This window comes from Prionailurus bengalensis, chromosome D4 (assembly GCF_016509475.1).
Source record: "Prionailurus bengalensis isolate Pbe53 chromosome D4, Fcat_Pben_1.1_paternal_pri, whole genome shotgun sequence".
Taxonomy (NCBI): Eukaryota; Metazoa; Chordata; class Mammalia; order Carnivora; family Felidae; genus Prionailurus; species Prionailurus bengalensis.
Window position 1 is genome coordinate 6,781,546 of NC_057359.1, and position 13,988 is coordinate 6,795,533.

The 13,988-nt window shown below is 43.5% G+C and overlaps 1 long non-coding RNA gene across 1 annotated transcript; it reads right to left on the bottom strand.

Annotated features, from left to right (window-relative positions):
• Window positions 1–274: 274 nt before the first annotated feature.
• LOC122475243 lies at window positions 275–13,958 on the bottom strand. Its single transcript, XR_006295127.1, has 3 exons — window positions 13,690–13,958; window positions 12,886–13,072; window positions 275–521 (listed from the first exon to the last, which is right to left on the bottom strand). It is a non-coding gene; the product is annotated as an uncharacterized LOC122475243 (long non-coding RNA).
• Between the last annotated feature and the right edge of the window lie 30 nt (window positions 13,959–13,988).

Sequence of the window (13,988 nt, forward strand, 5' to 3'; positions counted from 1 at the left end):
TAAAGCTGAAAAAAAAAATACACTGAGAAAAATCCACTGCCCTTATTTTTTTTAAGTGAAGTTATGGGGGCGCCTGGGTGGCTCAGTAGGTTGAGCATCCGACTCTTGATTTCAGCTCACGTCATGCTCCTAGGGTTGGGGGGTCAAGCCCCGCATCAGGTTCTGAGCTAAGTATGGAGCCTGCTTAAGATTCTCTCTCTCTCTCTCTCTCTCTGCCCCTCTCCCCTGCTCACACACACATTCTCTCTAAAATAAGTAAACAGATAAAATAAAGTGATGTTAGATTGGATTTGTTTTATTCTATGACTGGATAAAAAGTATATAGATTCATTACAGCTTTTTCAAATGAAACAGAAAAGTGAAAAAACAAATGAACACGTCACACGCATTAGTTTGGCATGCACGGAACAGAGGCCATGGGAGGACAGGGTGAGAAAGTGGCCGTGTGCAAGCCCAGAGGAGGGCTCTCACCGGACGTCAATCCTGACGACACCTTGATCTTGGACTCCCAGCCTCCAGAGCTGTGAGAAAACAAAAAGTAAAGCCTCTCAGTCTATGGCATTTTGTGGCCACTGGAGCAGACTAATACAGGATACACTTCTCCTGTATAGGTTCTCCTGAAATACAGGTTGCATTTCTCTTGGGTAAACACCTATGAGAGAGATTCCTTGGTCTTATGGTAGGTGTGTATTTAACTTGACAAGAAATTGCCAAACTGTTTTCCAGAGTCGCTGCATCATTTTGTGTTGACATCAGCTGTAGTTGCCCCACATCCTCGTCAATATTCGGTGTTACCTGGTGAGGCCTTTGCTTTTTTTGTTGTTTTGTTTTAATTTTAGCTATCCTGGTGGGATATACTGGTATCTAATTATGGTACTATTTTACATTTTCCTTCTCTTTTTAATTTTTTTTTTTTTGAGAGAGAGACAGAGAGCGAGAGAGAGATCAAGTGGGAGAAAGGGCCAGAGGGAGAGACAGAGAGGGACAGAGAGATCCTCAAGCAGGCTCCATAATGAGCAGGACTCAATCCCACCATCCTGGGATCATGACCTAAGCCAAAATCAAGAGTCCAGTGCTCAGTCAACTGAGCCATTCAGGCACCCCCACATTTTCCTGATGATGTTAAGCATCTTTCAAGTGCCTACATGTTAATCATAGGTCTTCTTTGATGAAGTATTTGTTCACATTTGTTTCCCTTTTTGTTATCAGGTTGTCTGTTTTGTTATTATTGAGGTGTTAAGGGGTCTTTATCTATCCTAGGTATAAGCATTTCATTCAGTATATGTTTTGCAAAGATTTTCTTCCAGTCTGTCTTGCCTTCATATTTTCTAAACATTGTCTTTCAAAGGGCCTAAGTTTTTAGTTTTTATGTATTTATGTATTTATTTATTTATTTATTTATTTATTTATGTTTATTTTTGAGAGAGAGAGGGAGAGAGAGAGAAAGGGAGATGCGTGCGTGCATGAATAGGGGAGGGACAGAGAGAGAGGAAGACACAGAATCTGAAGCAGGCTCCAGGCTCTGAGCTGTCAGCACACAGCCCGATGTGGGGCTCAAACCCATGAACTGTGAGATCATGACCTGAACCGAAGTCGGATGCTTAACCGACTGAGCCACCCAGGCACCCTGCTAAGTTTTTATTTTTAATAAAGTCTAATTTATAAGGTTTTTCTGTTATGGTTCATGCTTTTTGGGTTCTAAGAAATCTTTACCTAAACAAAAATGACAAAGGTTTTCCCCTACATTTCTTTCAGAAGTTTTATAGCTTTTTGAAAGTTGATTTATTTTGAGAGAGAGAGACAGAGCACACAAGCGGGGGAGGGGCAGAGAGAGAGGGAGACAGAGAGAATCCCAAGCGGCCTCCACACTCCTATTGCAGAGCCCGATGTGGCACTCGAACCCACGCACTGTGAGGTCATGACCTGAGCTGAAATCAAGAGCCAGATGCTTAACCAACTCAGCCACCTAGGCGCCCCAAAGTTTTATGATTTTTAACTTTTACATTGAGACGTATGATCCACTTTGAATTAATTACGGCATATGATGAGAAGTAAGAATTGAGTTCATGTTTTTCCACAAGGATATCCTATTATTCTAGCCACATTATTATTTTTTGTAAGTAATCTCTACACCCAACATAGGGCTCAAACTCACAGCCCCAAGATCAAGAGTTACATGCCCTACTAACCGAACCACCCAGTCGCTCCTCTAGCAATATTGTTTAAAAGACCATCCTTTTCTTCTTTGTCAAAAATGAATTGACATTATTATATGTAAGTCTATTTCTGGATTCCCTATTCTGTCCCATCCATATGCCTATCTTTACATCAACACCACGCTGTCTTAATTACTATAGCCTTACAGTAAATCTTGAAATCTGCTAAAGTTCTCCATTCCTATTCTTTCTTAAGTTTATTTTGGCTGATCTAGATTCTTTCTATTTCTCCACAAATTTTAGAATAAACCCATCAATTTCTATTAAAAAAAAAACAAAAACAACAAACCCCACAACCTACTGACATCGTGACCAAGACTATGTTAAATCTATAGATGATTTGGGAGAGAATTGACATAACAATAATGAGTTTCTATGCATAAACACGATACATCTAACCATTTATTTAAGTCTTCTATAATTTTTCTTGGAAATATTTTGTAATGTTCAATATTCAGTCTTTGCATTCAGTTTGTTAGATTTACCCCTAATATTTATTTTAATGTTACTACAGTGCCACAACGGTGGCTTAGTCTGTTGAGTGTTGGACTTCAGCTCAGGTCACGATCTCATGGTTCATGAGTTCGAGCCCCACATCAGGCTCACTGCCGTCAGCCGGTTAGCACAGAGCCCGCTTTGGATCCTCTGTCCCCCTCTCTCTCCCCTCTCCCACTTGTGCTTTCCCCAAAATAAATAAATATTTTTTAAAAATATTACTTCAAATGACATTTTAAAAGCTTTTTATTTATTTTTTTTTATTTTCCATCTAAGTCAGTTAGCATATAGTGCAACAACGATTTCAGGAGTAGAACCCAGTGATTCATCCCCTATGTATAACACCCAGTGCTCATCTCAAGTGTCCTCTTTAATGCCCCTTGCCCATTTAGCCCATCCCTCCACCCAGAACCCCTCCAGCACCCCTCAGTTTGTTCTCTGTATCTAAGAGTCTCTTATGTCTTGTCCCCCTCCCTGTTTTTATATTATTTTTGCTTCCCTTCCCTTCTGTTCATCTGTTTTGTATCTTAAATTCCACACATGAGTGAAGTCATATGATGTTTGTCTTTCTCTGACTAATCTCACTTAGCATAATACCCTCTAGTTCCATCCACGTTGTTGCAAATGGCAAGATTTCATTCTTTTTGATTGCAAAAACTTTTTATTTGAAATGGTCTGTTGCTAGTGTATAGAAATACCATTGTTTCTCTGAATCTTGCAACTAGAACTCATTAGTTCGAGTGGCTTTTAAAAATTTTTTTTAACGTTCATTCGTTTTTGGGGAGAGAGAGAGAGAGAGAAACAGAACGTGAGTGGAGGAAGGGCAGAGAGATCTAGTAGCTTTTTTGTAGATTCCTTAGGATTTTTCACATACAACCCCATTTGTGAACGAGACAGTTGTGTTTCTTCCTTTCCAGTCTTCCTTGCCTTATTGCATTGACCAGCACCTCCAGAACAATGTGAAAGAGACATGATGAGGGTAGACATCTTTGTCTTGTTCCTTACCTTCGGAAGAATATATTCACCATTAAGTATGATGTTAGCTTTAGGCTTGTTTTCTGTATGCTTTGGTATCTTGTTAAATCCTGCTGTGACTCAGAACATGGTCACTGTAAATATCTCACATGTGAATGAAAAGAACATTATCTATCTATCCACCTATTGAGATCTCCTACATTTTCTCATTTTAACACTTCCCCACATCTTATAATGCGTATTACATTAACATCTTAGAGTTATATCACCCCAATAGATCATATATATATATATATATATATATATATATATATACATATTTTTTTTAATTAATTAACTTTGTTTACATCTTGGAAAACTTTAGTTATCAGTATAAAAAGGCTTCCTCATTCTGTTTTCTTCCTCCTTCCTTCTGAATGCCATTAGGTGGCATTTCATCATACGGATGGACCACACTTGACTTAACCAGTGTATCCCACTTTGAAGGGTATTTTTTGTTTTGGGAGTTTTGTTTTCTAATCAGGAAGGCAAATTTCTCTTTCTCTCTCTCTCTCTTTTTCCCTTTTCTTCTTCTTTTTAACCTTTTGACCCCTTTCTCTCATTTCTCCCACTCTCCACCCTTGCCTCTGGCAGCTATCAGCAGTCTGTACTCTGTGTCTAGGAGCTTGGCTTGTTGTTGATGTTGTGTGAGACTCCACATAGAAAAGAGAAGCATGGTATTTGTCTCTCTCTGACTTATTTCACTTAGCATAATGCCATCAAAGTCCATCAGTGTTGCAGTAAATGGCAAGGATTTATTCTTTTTTTTTTTTTTTAACATTTATTTTTGAGACAGAGAGAGAGCATGAACGGGGGAGGGGCAGAGAGAGAGGGAGACACAGAATCTGAAACAGACTCCGGGCTCTGAGCTGGCGGCACAGAGCCCGACGCGGGGCTCGAACTCACAGACTGTAAGATCATGACCCGAGCTGAAGTCGGACGCTCAACCGACTGAGCCACCCAGGCGCCCCAGGATTTATTGTTTTTGATGGCTAAGTCACATTTCTTGGTATATACCACATTCCATTGCATACACCACAATTTCCTTATCCGTTCATCCATCGATGGACAATTAGGTTGTTTCCATGTCCTGGCTATTGTAACTAATGCTGCAATGAACATGAAGGTCCACGTATCCTTTCGAATTAGGGTTTTCGTTTTCTTCTGACCAATACCCAAATGTGGACTTGCTGGATCGTATGGTAGTTCTATTTTTAATATTTTGAGAAAACTCCATAGTGGTTTTCAGAGTGGCTGAGCCAATTTACATTCCCACCGGTGAGGCACGAGGGTTCCCTTTTCTCCACATCCCCGCCAACATTTACTATTTCTGGTCTTTAGCCATTCACGTTATAGCCATTCTAACAGGTATGGGTGGTATCTCACCATGGTTTTGATTTGCACTCCCCTGACGATTAATGATGTTGAGCATCATTTCATGTACCTGTTGGCCATCTGTATGTCTTCTTTGGGAAAGTGAAATTCCATTGTATGAATATACTACATTCTGTTTATTCATCTGTCAAAGGAGGTTTGAGTTGTTTCCACCTTTTGGGTATTATGAACGATGTTGCTATAAACACTCACGTACAAGTTTTTGTGTAGACCTAAGTTTTCAGTTCCTTTGGGTATATACCTAGCAGTGGAACTGGGTTATATGGTAACACTATGTTTCACTGAGAAATCGCTGGATTGTTCTCAAATTACTGCACCATTTTACATTTCCACTGGAAGTGCATGAGAATCCCAATTCCTCCACATCTTCACCAACACTTGTGTGATCTGACTTTATTTTAACCTTCTTACTTTCCAATTTTTCTTTTTCCCTACCTCCTCCACTCACTTCTCTATTTCCTCCCCTCATTTGGACAAATCTTCAGAATTTCTTTTCTTTTTAAATATTTTTTAACACTTATTCATTTTTGAGAGACAGAGAGAGACAGAGCATGAGTGGGGAAGGGGCAGAGAGAGAGGGAGACACAGAATCAGAAGCAGTCTCCAGGCTCTGAGCTGTCAGCACAGAGCCCCATGTGGGGCTCGAACCCACGAACCACAGGTTCATGACTTGAATTGAAGTCAGACACTTAACCGACTGAGCCACCTTGGCGCTCTTAACTCTTCAGAATTTCTAATATTACTGAGACCCTAAAATAGTTCCACCCAGGAACCCTTTCCCTTGTATTAGATCTTAAACTTCTGCATGAAGTCGCTACCAGCCTCTAACTCATTTCTACTATGCGCATTTTTGGATTTCTAGTCCTCGACAGCCAAGCCCCCATCTAAATGCACCGCACCCTGTCAGTGTTTCTGATCTCAGGGTTTGAAAAGAATCTTCAAAGTTTCTTAGTCTTGTTCATTTTAGGAAAGAAGGATGTGGAGAGAAGACTGAATAAAAAGAAGGTGGGAAACAAGAGAAGGGAAGCAGAGGGAGGAGACAGGAGGGAAGCACCAAGCGTGTGCCTGACATTCTACATCATCTTATGCAAATCTCACAGCGACCCCCAAAGATTGGTGTTACCTTTCCCCGGTTTCAAAAATGAGGGGACTGAAGCGAAGAGAAGTTAATTATTTTGTTTGAGGTCCCCCAACCTGTGAGAGTCGAACTTAGCTACTTGCAACTACAAATCCTGTGATCCAGGAAACTCGAATTTCGAGGAGAAGAATGACCCTCATGGGTGTATGATTACCTTATCCCTCGGTCCTGGGACAGACATACCCTGGATGGACCACGGCTCCAGCAGTGAAGGGGGATTATTAGGAGAATAACACAGTGTCTTGTTTCTGAGGGGAAGTCAGTGCTGTGATGGGAGTAGTTTTGTCTCAAAGGACAGGAGATGCCTCTGGCTAGGAGAAAATAGGCTGGGAAGTATGTCCCTCCAGCAAGGTTATGGTATTTGTCACCTGGAAGGAACTCCAGAGTTAGATATGTGAGACAGTATAGAAAATTCCAGGAGAAAACTTCAGAACATGGGTTACCTCAGAGCAAAGGAAGCTACTCATATTTCTACATATTATTCAAAGAGCAGTAGCGGGTGCCTGGGTGGCTCAGTTGGTTAAGCGGCTGACTTCAGCTCAGGTCATGATCTCACAGTTCGTGAGTTCGAGCCCCGCATCAGGCTCTGTGCCAACAGCTCGGAGCCTGGAGCCTGCTTTGGATTGTGTGTGTGTGTGTGTGTGTGTGTGTCTCTCTGCCCCTCCCCTGCTCGCACTGTATCTCTCTCTCAAAAAATAAACAAACATTAAAAAAAGATAAAACAAGAGCAGTAGCCATTTATAAAAATAGAACAAGGTCATTACACAACCAAGTTCAATTGTTTCATTTTTGCCTTTGACTTGTAGGTCTTGCTTTTGAAAATATTTTTGAAAAATTAAATCTTGTTGCATAACTAACAAAGTCAAACCGTTAAACCATAATCAGAGAGAAGTCTGATCTCCGTCTCTATCTCTCTGCTCCATTCCCCCCCCAGAGGTAATCAGCATTTTTTGTTTTTTAATTTGTTCTTTTAACTTTGTTTTTATCTTTCTTCTTCAATTTCTTTTTCTTTCTTTCTTTCTTTCTTTCTTTCTTTCTTTCTTTCTTTCTTTCTCTTTCTTTCTTTCTCTTTCTTTCTTTCCTTTCTTTCTTTCTTTCTTTTTTTTTTTTAAGTAATCTCTGTGCCCAAGGTGGGGCTCGAATTCATGACCCTGAGTTGCATGCTCTACTAAGCCAGCCAGGGACCCCTTATGTATTTCTAAAAAATATATAAGGTAGGGGCGCCTGCCTGGCTCAGTCAGTGGAGCATACAATTCTTAATCTCAACGTTGTAAATTCGAGTCCCACGTTTGTTGGGTGTAGAGATTACTAAAAGATGAAATCTTAAAATACGGGATATTCATTTCCTCTTCCCCTTTTAGTTAAATGGTAGTATATTACCTTAGTTTGGCAATCCTGCTTTTTTTCACTGGATATCATGTCATAGCAGTACATAGAGGTATTTCTTACTTGTTTTTAGAGCTATGTACTAATTCTAGTATGTGAACGGGTCCTAGTTTATGAAAGCATTCTGTGATGGATGATCATTGAAGTTGTTTCCACTTTTTTGGTTTTGCAAACAGTGGTCACTGAGCAACCTTATGTATCTTTTTGTATTTTTGTCAGTGGATCTTTAGGCTTGAGGCCTAAAAGTGGGATATTTGGATCGACAAGTTATTATCTATGCAATTTTACTAGATAGTGCCAAATTCCCCTCCCCCTGGATTATACCATTTTTGCGTTCCCACCAGCAAAAAATTAAAGTGCTTGTTCCCTGACTGCTTTGTCAACACGTTTTGCTGTCTAAACTTTTAGATTTCTGCCAATCTGAGAGTTGGGGAATAGTATCTTCGTGCAGTTTTCATTTGCATTTCCTTTAAGTGTGACTGTACATCTTTTCACATATTTAAAGGTCCTTTATTTTCATTATTGTGTGTGTGTGAATTGTGTGTGTGTATCTCCTGTCTATTTTCCACAAGGTGATGGTTTTCCTTTTCTTCTCCAAGTGATGAAGCCCTTCGTATATTTACGAAGGATACTGATGGTGATGTGCTGAGAGCCCGCCTACAAGCGCCGATTGTTAAATCGTCAGGAATTTTGTGACCCAGCTGATGTCACATGGGTACAGGTGAGCGCATTTTGGCAACTTAAAATCTACTGTGGTGGGAGGATTTACACCATGACAATTGGCAAAGACTGTGAACCAGGAGTCCTCCTTGCTCTCCAGAACACAATCAGACAACATTAATCCTTTGTAAGTCAGAAATACCTATCACAGTTTTTAACTTGTCTTTTTATTTTGCTTATGATGTGTTTCGCTAACGCAAAAATTTTATTGTCACTGTTGTTTTGTATAGTCCCAATTTCAGTCTTTTCCTTAATTGCCTCCGGATTTTGAGTTCAGGAAGTTTCCCCAATTCCTTAATTATGGAGGAATCTGCTCTTACTTCCTTCTAGTAATTATACAGCTTTGTTTCTTTAAAAAGTTTTTAAATCTTTGACCCATCCGGAATTCATCTTGTGTAGAGAAACGGATATGACTGTCTGGCTACCTATTTACCCCAATACTATTTACAAAGAAGGACTTTTTCCTCCATTGATTTCAGATGCCAGCTTTATCACATATTAAATTTCCAGATGCAATTATTTTTGGATTTTCTACTCTGTTTCATTGATCTATGTATTCATGTCCCAACACCATAATCTTATTGTACAAGCTTATAATGTTTTTTTTAAATTTTTTTAAATGGTTATTTACTTTTGAGAGAGAGACGGAGCATGAGTGGGGGAGGGCAGAGAGAGAGAGGGAGACACAGAATCCGAAGCAGGCTCCAGGCTCCGAGCTGTCAGCACAGAGCCTAATGTGGTGCTCGAACCCACAAACCCTGAGATCATGACCTGAGCCCGAGTCAACCGCTTAACCGACTGGGCCACCCAGGAACCCCAAGTCTTTTATGTTTTAATGACTGGTAGGGCTGGCCTCATTTTCTTCTTTCTCAGAGCTTTCCCAAATATTCTCATTGATTTAATTTCCCAAGGCTCCTTCTTCTGTTGCTTTTGCAAAGTGTTTAAAAAAAAAAATATGGGCTTGGGCTGCCTGGGTGGCTCAGTCGGTTAGCGTTCAACTTCGACTCAGGTCATGATCTCACAGTTCACGAGTTCAACCCCGCAACGGGCTCTGTGCTGACAGCTCAGAGCCTGGAGCCTGCTTCGGATTCTGTATCTCCCTCTCTCTCTGCCCCTCTCTCACTCTCGCTCTGTCGTTCTCTCAAAAATAAACAAACATTTAAAAAACAACAACAACAACAACAACATGGCCTTGTATTTTCTGACTTCTGCCTCCTCTGTAGGGTCCATAACCCTACTTTAGTTGAGACCTTCTCTTTCTTTTTCCCCTGATGTTCTTGTCCTGGATAAGTTGAATTCTACTCACAGACGTTTCCTCGGACAGAAAGCATTATGTAAACTTCATCTAGCATTGTGAATCACTAATTCTGTTCCTGAGTAACTATGGGATCCGGGGGCAAAACCATCTCCAGATTTTTTCAACTATACATTGAAAATAAAAAATAACCTATTTCATAGGGGGTTTGTTTTGTGCAATTAGAAATAATTTTCAGGCAGTTCTCAGTCCCATCTGTCAGTAGAATTTGACTCACTTAATTACTCCCTCTTTGGAACACAACTGGCTGACTTCCAGCTGACCCCACACTCACCCTAACTAACTTACCTTCCCCCTCAGGCTCCCTCAGTGTTGCCTCCTCAGCCTAGAAAGTGGGGGGACTCCAGAACTCAGATTTCAGATTCCTCTCATCTAAATTCACCCCCCTAGTGAGTTTATACTATGTGCAGAATTTAAAGGATGACTCCCGGGGCGCCTGGGTGGCTCAGTTGGTGACACGGTTACACGTCAGACTCTTGGTTTCGGCTCAAGTCATAATCCCAGGGATGGAGCCCCATGTCAGGCTCCTCGCTGAGCACGGAGCCTGCTTGGGATTCTCTCTCTCTCTCTCTCTCTCTCTCTCTCTGCCCTTCCCCTGCAATTCCCCCCCCTCAAACTTAAATAAATAAACATTTCCAAATTTTGTATCTCCAGCCCAGACCTGCACTACATACTCAAAATCTGTACACCTAACTGCTTCCTTATCAACTCCCACTGGACGTCTCAAAGATATAACCAATTTAATGTATCCCAAAACAACTCTAATATTCTCCCCCAAACCTGTTTCCCTTACGGTCCTCCCAATCATCTCAGTTAATGACAATTCTGTTCTTCTAGCAGCTGGGGGGGGGGGGGGGACACTTTTTGTCCACTCTCTAATCCACCTACCCCTGGGTTCATCCATGTGGCCACAAGTGGCAGTGATGAGGTCTTGGGCTGGTGGGTGTTCGGAGTTAACAGCTAAGAAAGAATTCTTGAGACGTCTTCGGTGCAAAAGGGTGATTTTACTGGGGCGCCTGGGTAGCTCAGTCAGTTAAACGTCTGACTTCGGCTCAGGTCATGATCTCACAGTTCGTGAGTTTGAGCCCCACATCGGGCTCTGTGCTGACAGCCCGGGGCCTGGAGCCTGCTTCGGATTCTGTGTCTCCTTCTCTCTCTGCCCCTCCCCTACTCATGCTCTGTCTCTCTAAAATGAGCAAATGTCAAAACAAAATTAAAAAAAAATTTTTTTTTAAATGGCCATTTTATTAAGGCACAGGGGTAGAATTCATGGACAGAAAGAGCTGCACGAGGGTTGTGCAGAGTGACCAGTCATATACTACGGAGTTGGGGAGACAGAGTCAAATGGGAGGCCTCCAGAGGGACTGGGATGTGCTAAGGAGGACTCCCAGGACCTGAGGCCTTGCTGTCTTCAAGCAAAGGTGGTTTTCCCTCCCGTAAGGCATTAACATCAGGACAGCAGGGGGTTTCTGGAGAAATGTTCTATTCTGTATGTGCCTCAAGTATTTGCCAATGGGCTGCAGGTTATAAGGAAGTTTAATCTTACCTGCCATTTCCTTCTTGCCTTTGTTCCCACATCACTGTGGACGGGAGGGTGACGTTGGGGCTCCAGGATATGAGGTTTCTGGAGATTAGGCTGTTGATAAGATTGCCTTTTTCTTGGAATTTACTAAGATATTTGTAAACTGATGGAGACTCCAGTCTGCAGCACTGGGGTCTCCATCAGTTAACTATTTGTTTTCTCTCCTCCCCTTTGTCCTTGGGCAGCCAAGGTGCCTGAGGAATGCCACCAGTATCCAACCTGGGGGGGGGGGGGAGGGGGAGGGGGGTGATGCCAGCTTGTGCTTCCCCCCTCGGCTCGCCTGATGCTCCCTCATCACCAGCTCAGCTTTTCCAGGCCGGAATGACTGTGACAGCCCGGCGTCCCGCCACAGGGTCTATCTCAGGCTTCTTCAGACCCTGACTTCTGCAGGATCCCTAGAAGGCAAGCCCCAGCACACAAGCCCTTCCTGAATCTCTTGTCCACGTACATCCTCTGAGGTGTTACCGTGAACTCAGAGCCCTTACCGCACTAGGCCCCGCGAATGCCTATGTATGGAGAAATGCCCGTGTTAGGCCCAGCCGCCCAGACACCTCCCACAGCTCGGCACTTACTTACTCATTTGTCATCAACGAACTTTAGCAAAGCTGCAATTAGTCGACAGCTTTTGTGGGGCCTGTTGATGTGACCACAACACTCAGCTTTTTTTCTCCCCGATGACAGGATGATTCCTCTGCTGTTTTGTTTGTTTGTCTAAACATTTTTTTTTTTTTTCCTAAGCCAAACTTCCTCACGATTTTCTTTTAGGGCCCTTTTGCAGCTAAAAGCTCAAATATTCCCGGCGTTGGAGATTAGAAGTTCTTTCTCTACACCTTCAGGTTTTCTAGTGTCTCCCCACTTGGACTTGTGCAGACTTTTCCCTTCTTTTGTCACTTCTGTTTTGTAAGTTTTCCACTCCTTTCGTTTGTGTTCTTTTTCCTTACGCAATCCCTTCCTTGGCTTTCCTTGGGTTATTTTGATGGCCTTTTTCTAACTACATGAACTGCATGTGTAAGTCGTTTGTTTTCACTCTTTTTTTTTTTTTTTTAATTTTTAAATGTTTATCTTTGAGAGAGAGAGAAAGAGAGACAGAGTGGAGTGTGAGCGGGAGAGGGGAAGAGAGAGAGGGAGACAGAATCTGAGGCAGGCTCCAGGCTCTGAGCTGTCAGCACAGAGCCTGACGGCGGGGCTTGAACTCACGAGATCATGACCTGAGCCTAAGTTGAACGCTCAACCCACCGAGCCACTCAGGCGCCCCTGTTTTCATTCTTTCTTAATCATGAATAAATATCACAACCTATTCAATGCCTGCCTTCCTTCCTTCCTTCCTTCCTTCCTTCCTTCCTTCCTTTCTTTCTTAAAATGTTTATTTTTGAGAGTGGGGGAGGGGCGGGGGGGGGAGATACAGAATCTGAAACAGGCTCCAGGTTCTGAGCTGTCAGCATAGAGCCCAATGAGGGCTCGAACTCATGAACTGTGAGATCAAGACCTGAGGCAAAGTAGGATGCTTAAGAGACTGAGCCTCCCAGGCACCCCATCTAAGTGCAGTGCCTCCTACCATTAAACGCCCCCTCCAGCCCCCCAGCCCCCACCCCACCATCCAGTCCCCCAGGTCAGATACACTTACCCTGTGGCTGGCATTGTAGTGGACACACGTTATTTTAACAACTCATGCCAATCTTCCAGGCCCATGTTACAGGTGAAATAAGCACTCAGATGTCTGTCTTGCGATGCCTGGCTGACTCAGTCAAAACAGCATGCAACTCTTGATCTCAGAGTCATGAGTTCGAGCCCCACCTTGGGTGTGAAGATTACTAAAAAGAAAAATAAGTAAACTTAAAAAAAAAAAGTCAGTCTTGTGTTTCCATTCCTGGAATAGAAATATTTGAACAGTTTTAAGGCTTTGCCCCCTAACCGTGCCTTCCTCCCTCCGTCCTCTAACTCAACACCCAGAGCAAATGCCATCTCTGCAAAGTAAAGGTTCCTAAAGCACTGACCACCTGATATAACACAGCCTCCCTCCACACTTTCACACGTTCTATTTTGTTCCTAACACTGATCTCAAATTATCTTGCTCGTTTGTTTCCTTGAGACGACCTGCCTCCCACCACTAGACTTAAACTTCCAGGAACAGAAACTTGGTGTTGTTCAACACCGCATTGCCGAGGCTTCACTGAAGAAATACCCGTGGCATCAATGCGTTGCCGAAAACAGAGAATGGAGCTTGTGCAGGAGCCGGCACTTCTAGACTCCGCTAAAAGTAACAACAGCTACTCCTGAATCTGAAAGCGTGATCCTGGGAGGTCAGAGGCACCCCTCCACGGCTGGGACTCAGGGCACCTCACTGAATTTCGGCTGGGTGTTCCCTCCTGTGGTGGGGGGGAGGAAACGAGCCTAGTCACCCATTGTGATTCTACGCACAACGACGTACCTTAAAACCTGCGCGAAAGCAAGTGGGGAGGAGGAGCGGTCGCCCGGCCGCAAAGGAGCTGGGGAGGTGCGGGCTGGGGGTGGGGGAGGAGGGGACAGTCTGGAGACCCGGGAGAGGGGGCGAGGGGGCGCAGGGGTGGGGAGGGGCGCGAGGGAGGGCCGGGGCGGGACGGGCGCGGAGCTGGGGGAGGCCGAGGGCACGCGGGGGGGCGCCGACGAGACCTCCCGGGCCCCCGGCGGCGGCGGCGGGGGCGGCGGGGGAGGGGAGGAGGCGCGGCGGCGTGCCGGCGGGGGTCGCTG